We start from the raw sequence: 9,306 nt of genomic DNA, 5'->3' as shown, positions 1-9,306 counted from the left end.
CAACCTCAAACACTCATTTATTGAACAAATATTTTGTGAGTGGCTACTATGTTCCAAGTATTGTAATAGGTGCTAGGGACAGTGGAAGGAGACAAATAGTAAAAACTGAGATATATGATATATTAGTGGTTAAAAATGCTCTGGAACAGAGTAGGGGATAGACTGTGATGCGGAAAGTGCTTTTGTAGAAAGGATGGTGTGATGGTTATGTGTCAGCTTGACCAGGCCATGGGTGCTCATATATTTGTTCAAACATTATCCTGGGGGTATCTGTGAGGATGTTTTTGGATGAGATTAACATTTGAATTGGTAGACTGAGTAAAGCAGATTGCCCTCCCCAATGTGGGTGGGCATCATCCAATCAGTTGAAGGCCTACATAGAACAAAAAGCCTGAGAAAGAGGGGACTCCTCCTGCTTGACTGTTTGAGCTGGACATTGGTCTTTTCCAGCATTTTAACCCTAACTGAACATCAGTTCTTCTTGGGTCTCGAGCTTGTTGGCTTTCAGACTGGAACTGACATCATCAGCTTTCCTGGGTCTTCAGCTTGCTGACTGGAGATATTGGAACTTCTCAGCCTCTGAGCCAATTATAGTATCTCTCTCTCTTCCTCTCTCTCTCTGTCTCTCTCTCTCTCTCTCTCTCCTTTTCTTCATCTCTTTTGCTTTGCTTCTCGCTTCCCTCTTCCTGTCTTCCTTCTCTCCTTCTCTGTCCCTTGATAGATAGATGATAGATAGATAGGTGATAGATAGATAGATGATAAATAGATAGATCTAGTTTATATGTGTATCTATATCTCTCTACATTGGTTCTGTTTCTCTGGAGAACCCTGACTAATACACATGGGTAAGGAAATCTCTTGAGTAGATGACATTTTAACAGAAGAGACCTCAACTATGAGGATGAGGCACAAAGGTATCTGGTCAAACAATGTTGTGGGCAGGGGCAAAGGCTGTAACCATAAGGAGTCTTACCTAGAGTGGTCCACATTTAGCAAAGAGGCCCAGTGGCTGGAATGGAGGGAGCACAAGGCAGATGAGATCAGAGAGACCTTGACTGTGATGAGCAGGAGTCAGACCATAAGGCCCTTGAAGGCCATTGAATAGGACTTTGGCTCCTACTGCGAATTACTTAGGAAGGCACTGGGGGCGGGGGGTTTGAGCAGAGGGGTAACATGACCTGACTTGTGTTTTTTAAAGGACCACTCTTGGGATGTCCAGGTGGATCAGTTGGTTGAGCATCCAACTCTTGATTTTGACTTGGGTCATGATCTCACAGTCATGTTGGGCTCTGCGCTGATCACGGAGCCTGCTTGGGATTCTCTTTCCCCCTCTCTCTCTGCCCCACCCCCCTAAAAATAAATAAACAGTAAAAAAATAAAAGACCACTCTTGCTGTTGTGTTGAGAATAGACTGGGATGGGATCAGGAAAATGAGGTTGGAGGTTTAAACAATAATCCTGGTATAGACCAGGATGGTATTGGTGGAGTAGTGAGATGTTGTCAGACTTTGTGGGATTTGAGATACAGGGAGGAGGTAAGGATAGCTTCAGGGTTTTGGCCTGAGTGTTGGAAGAATGGAGTTGCCATTTTCAGAGATGGGACATTGTGTAGATACAGCAGGTTGGAGGATAAGATGGGGAGTTTAATTTACACATGTTAACTCCTTCCCATCTTAAATGTTTTGTTGTCTATACTTTAGTTTTACATTTAAGAAAATTTTCCAAATTAGGATTTTGATTATGGGCATGCTAAATTATGTTAGAGTTGTCCATTAGACATTGGAATAGGCTGTTGGTTTTAAGTACAGCATTGGAGGTCATGACTAGAGGTATCAGTTTAGGAGTTACCAAATTAGCTAACAATTGAAGAATTACAAACTGAAGTACAACACCGTTTTCACACTAATAACTTGGGCAAATTTTTAAAAATTAATAGTGTCCAATGTGGCTAAAGGTATGGGAAAATAAGAATTCATATACATGTTGTGAGAGTATAAATTGATAGAGCCTTCTTGGAGGGAAATTTGGTAGTTTTAATCAAGATTTAAAATGTGCATATCCTTTAGCCCAACAATTGCACTTCTAGAATTCAATCTTCTAGATATACTCACAGGTGTGTACAAAAATACAGTAAAACCTTGGATTCTGAGTAACTTGCCCTGAGACTGTTCCACAATATGAGCAAACAGTTCCAATAAATTTTAACTTGATAAATGAGTGATGTCTTGCAATATGAGTAGTACAGAACACTGAATGTCACATGATCACAACTGAGCTAATGGTGGTTCTTCTCTTTTCTTCTTTTCTTCTCCTTCTCCTCCTCCTCTTTCTTCTTCTTCTTCTTCTTCTTCTTCTTCCTTCTTTTATTTCTTCTTCTTCTTCTTCTTCTCTCTCTCTCTCTCTCTTTTGCTGCAGGATTGTGGGTGATCATCTCCCATGCTCAGATGCTTAGTCTCAGGCTGCAGTGTTCGGCAGAAATCAGCGATTTTTCAGAATGTTGGAAGGTGCCCACAACTGGCACTAGTGTATTTGTTGTCACTCCAAAGCACCTATGGAAAGTCCTTTGCTTTTCCATACAAGAGGAAGCTTAGGTATGCTGCGCTTCATTCTAGGTCAGGCTGCCTGCAGATATAGACCCTTTCCTCTTCTGCCTTATTGCCAGTTACATTAAATACAGTATAAGACAAGAGATTATTAATACTATACTTTAGTCAACATTGATGTGAGTGTATTTAATGGTCCCATGCAGAAAAAGATTCCACTCAGCCAAGAGATAGCAGTGATTCTGTTAGTGATAGTGAAAGTCATCCTACACAATACCCCTCCTGTCTCTTGTCTCCCTCACACTAGCCATGAAGGTTTTCAAAGGTAAGTGTAGGTTAATTTGTTTATTTTTCTTTATATTTTGTATGTTCTTTATTATTTGTATTCTATTACAGTATTGTAATCATTTTTATATGAACATTTTTAGATTGTGGAACAAATCATCTGAGTTTCCATTATTTCTTATGGGGAAATTCGCTTTGATATACAAGTGCTTTGGATGACAAGCATGTTTCTGGAATGAATTATCCTTGCAAACCAAGGTTTTACTGTATGTATATAAGGTGTTCAGTGTTGCACTGTGTGTGATGGAAAATAAGTGGAGACAATTGGTATACCCAGCGATAGAAAATGGTTAAATACGTTATTGTTCAGTCAGCCTGGAGTCCAGATTCCTGTTCAAAAGATTGACCATGTGATGATGGTGATAATTATATATATATATTTTTTACTGAAGCCCTACTGTGTATCAGGTACCATGCCAAGTGTTTTAGGTTTTATCTCTGAGTGAATTTTTGTTACCCATGGTCATTTCCTTTCTCTAGGCATGCATTCATGTAGCAATTACTTTGGGGCACCTACTTTGTGCCAGTTTTCTCTACAAAATCCATAAAAATAGACTCACTTACTCTGGACCAATAGTTTCTAATCTCTTTAGCACTCAGTTCTCCTGTCCTTTGAGATGCTAGTGAAACCTATAACCTCTGTCCTTAGATAAATGTTCATTTGCTTGGGAAATCACAGCCCACTCTCCCCAAGCTCCAGGAGTTCTGTGGACCCCAGATCAGGTTCAGAATCTCTGTTCTTGGGCAAGATGACACAGAAGGCAAGAGTGGGAGGTGGGATGGGAAAGAAGGCCAAGGTATACAGATCAACAATGTTGACTGGCAGGCTAGTTTGTATTTGGAAAGTACTGGTTAGGTGTAGATTTTGCTGCCAGGATGCTAACATACCAGGATGCTGGGGTCCCTTGGTGAATATTAACAGTGTTATCTGGGCCATGCACTCCCATTCCCCAACTTTCCCCTCCCCGTCACCCATCTTTTTCCCTGCCTGCCAGGCCTGGACAGCCCAAGTATCTCTCCATCCCCTCTTCGACTCCAACCCTCCCTAGACCAAATGCAGTCAGCCAGGACTCTAATCTTATGCCCAAGTGCCTGGGATGCCTCTCCCATAGCCTGGGTATAGGGCTTTGCAATGAGTCTTTGTCTCCTGTTCTTTTTTTTCCCTTGCTCGTGGAAGTTTCCATGTCAAGCAAGCTACTAGGATACCTGCTGGAGAAACCACCAGATACTGTCAATATTGATCAGTGCTTCAATTCAACAAACGACAGGTGACAGAAACTCCTGGGTCAGCTTGGAGTCTCTAGGAAGCAGACATCAAGATGGAGTTAGGGGAGAAAGGTTGATTGGGGGTTGACATCTGTGAAAGATGAAGAAGAAGGAAGCGGGATTGGGCAAGTAAATCTCCAGACATTGCTGTATATCCAACATTGGTGAGAGGATAGAAGGACACAAGCATAGTTAGGTAGGCTGTGATATGGATCTGGAAGCCTGGACTGCTCCATGAGGCAGCTGCAGAGAAAAGATAGATCTTTAGTGAAGCAGAGGACTGAAATGGCCAGGCTTTAGTACCTTCCTGTGTTCAGTCACTGGCTCAAGGCTGCCCCAAAGGAGCATGGCCTCGGCTCAGATGTTGCAGCCCACTGCAACTATATAGAGGTTCTTGGCTGTCCTCACAGCCGAAAGGTAAGTTCTTTCCAGAAAGGTAAATTGAACAGTGTCCCTAAGCTGCCACACCTTTAACCATTTCTAACCACCAAAAAAATGGCCAACACCCCTGCGTCAAGGCAGATCAGTGCTAATGCAAGGTAACACCCGGTGATACTCCCAAGACAGGGTTTGCAGCTTTGGGCTGGCTCCCTGCCTTATAAGGAGTTGGGGGTGAGAGTGGCTCCCACCCTGTTCTATTGTATTTTTCCCTCCAGACATGAGCTCAAGATTCCCCCCGACTTGTGACTTATGTACTGAATATGCTTCTCCACGTTTAATATATTTTTTAACCTTTATTCACTTTTGAGAGACAGAGCATGAGTGGGGGAGGAGCAGAGAGAGAAGGACTAACAGAATCTGAAGCAGGTTCCAGCCTCTGATGCTTCTCCACGTTTAACCCTCAGCTCTAGGAGCCTTCTGGCCAGGGAAGTAAAGAAGATTCTGCCGAAGACAATGAGCATGCACATAGATACACTGGGCATCTGAGCAGTGGAATCTCCTTCAGGCTTGGCTCCAAGAATGTACAACACAGCAGTTGTGATCACTGCCATTCATGACATGCCTGTAATTCTACTGTAATGGTTAAGAGTCATAAGGGCCTGCTGTTGAACCCTGCTTCTGCCACGGGGTAGCTTTGGACTAGTGACTCTTTCTCTGAACCTCAGTTTCCTAATTTTCAAACTGGTCATGAAAATGGCACCTATTTCCTAGGGTTACGGTGAGGTCAAATGAGATAATAATGTGCGAGGTGCTTAGTGTTGCTCGGCACGTGTAAGTGCTTAATGACGGTTAGCTATGTCATTACCGTGTGCCAGGTTTGGTACAGCTATTTCCTCATTCAAGTGTCACAGTAACCTTGCAAGGTAAGTATTAGTATTTAAAATTTTTTACGTTTTTTTTAATGTTTTATTTATTTTTGAGAGAGATGGAACATGAGCAGGGCAGGGGCAGAGAGAAAGGGAGACCCAGAATCTGCAGCAGCCTCCAGGCTCTGAGCTGTCAGCACAGTGCATGACGCGGGGCTCGAACCCACAAACCGTGAGATCATGACCTGAGCCGAAGTCGGACGCTCAACCGACTGAGCTACCCAGGCGCCCCCAAAACATTTTTTTAATGTTTATTTTCGAGAGAGAGTGAGAGCCAGTGGGGGAGGGACAGAGCGAGAGAGGGAGACAGAAGATCTATAGCAGGCTCCTCACTGAGGGTGGAGAGCCCAATGTGGGATTTGAACGCATGAACCATGAAATTATGACCTGAGCTGAAGTGGGGCGCTTAACTGACTGAGCCACCCAGGCGCCCCACAAGGTAATTATTATTATCTCCCTTTTATAGATGAGGAAGTGGAGGCTCTGGTAGAGGATTAATAACATGCCAAAGGATCACGCAGTCAGCAATTGGCAAGCCCACAATCCACCTCTGTGTCTCTTTGATTCCAAGCCGGCCCATTAGCTCACACCACGCTATGTTCTAGAGTTTTCTGAGGCTGGTGCCAAAGGGGTTCTGCAGGCTGATAAACAGCATGGGGCAGAAACGGGGTTTGGGAGGGTTCTCGGCCCACTAACAACTGGATGAGAGCAGCAGTGGAATAGAAGACATTTCTCACAGTGAACGGAAGTCAAAAGAATGCCTAATCAATAGGATACGTTGGAGGTTATATGCTGGGCTCATTTATATCCCACGATAAATAGCATATAGAAGTTGGCCTTCTGCAAGGTATAGTTTGAGGGGCACCAATCACATTACTCTCATCCCTCACACGCGAAACATATGTCCCAAGAGCCACGATGAGGGGCCATATCTTTGAGGTATAGTATCATTCCAGTTGCTTCCAGAAAAAATGCAGAAACCCCAGGAGACGGAAGCTAGTCACTTCCCTGTTGAGTTTAGGAGTTAACAAGCTTAACTTGAAAATGGAGGGTGGGGCCTGAGAGAATGAGTCTTAGGGCAAAGATGTCCCCATGGGATGGGGAGGGGTGTTTGAGGAGAGGGCAGGAGACTCCAGAGTCTGCAACTGTGGGGACCTTGGAACGCAAAACGAGGTACAGCCCCAGAAGGATGGGAGGAAGGGGTGTGGAGGTAGGAGGGCCCCTAGTTCCTAGTTTTGTCACTGGTCTCCCAAAGATTTGTTTGTCTTAGAAACAGCACAAAAAGGGAAGGGGAACAAAGTTCATGTGGGCCACTCCAGAAGCTGAGGGCTGCAGGGGGCAGGGGTGGGGAACGAGGAAGGGGGGGCTGGAAGCACCTGCAGTTAGTGTTGCAGACACCTCTCGATGATTTCCTGCCTTTGAGTAAGAGAATTGGAATCAATAATGTTCCAGTCCATTTTTTCCCTGGTGCAGACAGACCTCTCAAAAATACATTTGCGAATTGCTATTCTTGCTTCCCTTTAAGGGCCTAAATCTATCTATCATCTATCTGTCTCACCTATTTGAGAGGAGATAGAGAGAGGCAGAGAGAGGGAGAGAGAGAGAATCCCAAGCAGGTTCCGCACTGTCAGTGCAGAGCCTGACGCAGGGCTCAAACTCATGAAACCATGAGATCGTGACCTCGGCTGAAATCAAGAGTCTGGATGCTTAACCCACTGAGCCACCCCAGCACCCCTTAAATCCCTTTTTTTAATATACAGTAAATTGGTCATCGTTATCTGGATCTAACGTTAGCCTTTTTGTGGAGCTGGAAGAAGTCTTGCACAGGCAGTGGCAAGTTGTGATTGTGGATGGCAGTCTCTATCAACTGATTTTACTGCAAAAGAAACAGAATTTGGGGAGAGGGAGAAGCCAATCCCCAAGCCAAAAACATACCGTTTTGTGCAGTGTTTTCTCATTTGTTCTCTTATTTGAACCTCACAACTGCCTGGTGGGCCAGATAGGGCAAATGTCCATTCTCAACATCTGAAGACAGAATCCCAGACTAAGTGAATTACCAAAGGCCACAAAGCACAGCAGGGGCAGAACAGCCTTAGTATACGGGTCTCCTTGGGTCTGGGACCAGGATTTACACAGCCAGGAACACCACAGCCTTTGTTAAACCAGAGAGTTGATAATGTAAATGTCTGGAATGTCCAAGAAGAGAGGGAAAGGAAAAAAAAACCCACACGAAATTGACTTGAAATAGACCAAAATACAGTTTATGCAGTCTCAAACCATGTTCAAAAGTGTTTCTGCTAGAATGCCTACTCCATTCTCTTCTTGGACACCTGAAATAGGGCAGCTTCCCCATTTTGAATCCTTTTCATCACCACACATGCTATTCTCAGATTCTGCCTAAACAGTTGCTTTCTTAGCTCTGGACTTTGGGTGCAAGATAAGGAATAGGAGGAAAACAGTGCTCCCCTTCTTTGCCCTCCACAAATATGACACACCCGGGAGGAGGAAGTTTTTGATCATTTCTAAGTCAGGGTGACATTGTTGACCCACGGTACCACTTTCTGGAAGCCGACCCGACCCCAGCCTACACTAGAAAGTGATAGTGAAAATAATATATTTGCTCTATTTTTGTGTTTTCCAAACTGCTGATATAATCCATTAAGAAGTTGGAAAAAGTCTATTCAGTGGCTGTGAACAGAATTTTCAAAAAAATAAAAATAAAATAAAATCAATACAATGAAATGGAAATTACCAGAAACAATCTGAAAGTAGGAAACATGAGTTTTATTTTGGACATAACATTTGAATTAGTTTGTTACATTTATGCATCTGCGTGCTGGATTGTGCTATTTTGTACTTATTGTGCGTTAGAGCAAAACCTTTGAAAACCACTGATCTAGAGGATATATACACCTCAATTTGAGATGCAGGCTGTATCCTAAGACCCTCCAACAACATATTTCCTCCTTTTAGTGCTTCTCTAGGAAGCAAGACTGATCTATATAGGCCACTGATAGTCACTGAGAACTCTTTTGTACAGAAACCTGCATTTGGCAAAGAAGGGCAAATATTTATTAACTAATTTATATTTCTTTACTTATTCTTGAGAGAGAGAGAGAGAGAGAGTGTGTGTGTGGGGGAAGGGCAGAGAGAGGGAGAGAATGAATCCCAAGCAGGCTCCCTGCTGTCAGCATACAGCAGGAAGCAGGGCTCGGACTCACGAGCCATGAGAGCACAACCTGTGCTGAAATCAAGACTCTGACGCTTAACAGACTGAGCCACCCAGGTGCTCTGGGAAAAAATAGAATACAGAAGTTTGGGAGGCAAGTGTTTTGATGAAATGTTTTCATTGTATCAAGCCAACTGTTAAACCAAAAAGCCAAATCTGCCCTATCATTTCCCCCCTAGACAGGTTATCCTTTATACCAGCCTTATCCTTTATACCGTGTATTAAATCATATTATAACAAGAATCAGCAAGTGAAGTCCCCTTCTACCAATTTCCTGCCTCACTAGTTTCAAGCAAGTTAATCCAGAAACATTCCACAATAAAACACATGCTAGCTTCTTGCTTTTTGTTGCCTGCTTGCTCCTTCCCCAAACACATGTGCCCTTTAATCTCACTGGTACTATCTTTTTAGACACATCTTATATCACTAGGTGACTTTCAAAAATCAGGAAAATGTTGACTCCAATTCTCCAAGGCTCAAGTACGTTTAAATAAGGTCTGTGGCTCTTCTAGCCATATAGAAACACAAGTAACTTGGCAGAATTTGAGTTTTGAGTTACAGGCCTCCTAGGCTGATAGCTGATTACTTCCACTGCCTACAAATTTAGACCTAAGTAG

This window comes from Prionailurus viverrinus, chromosome X, assembly GCF_022837055.1.
Source record: "Prionailurus viverrinus isolate Anna chromosome X, UM_Priviv_1.0, whole genome shotgun sequence".
Classification (NCBI taxonomy): Eukaryota; Metazoa; Chordata; class Mammalia; order Carnivora; family Felidae; genus Prionailurus; species Prionailurus viverrinus.
The sequence above is the reverse complement of the archived record's forward strand: the minus strand, read 5'-3'. Positions refer to the sequence as shown.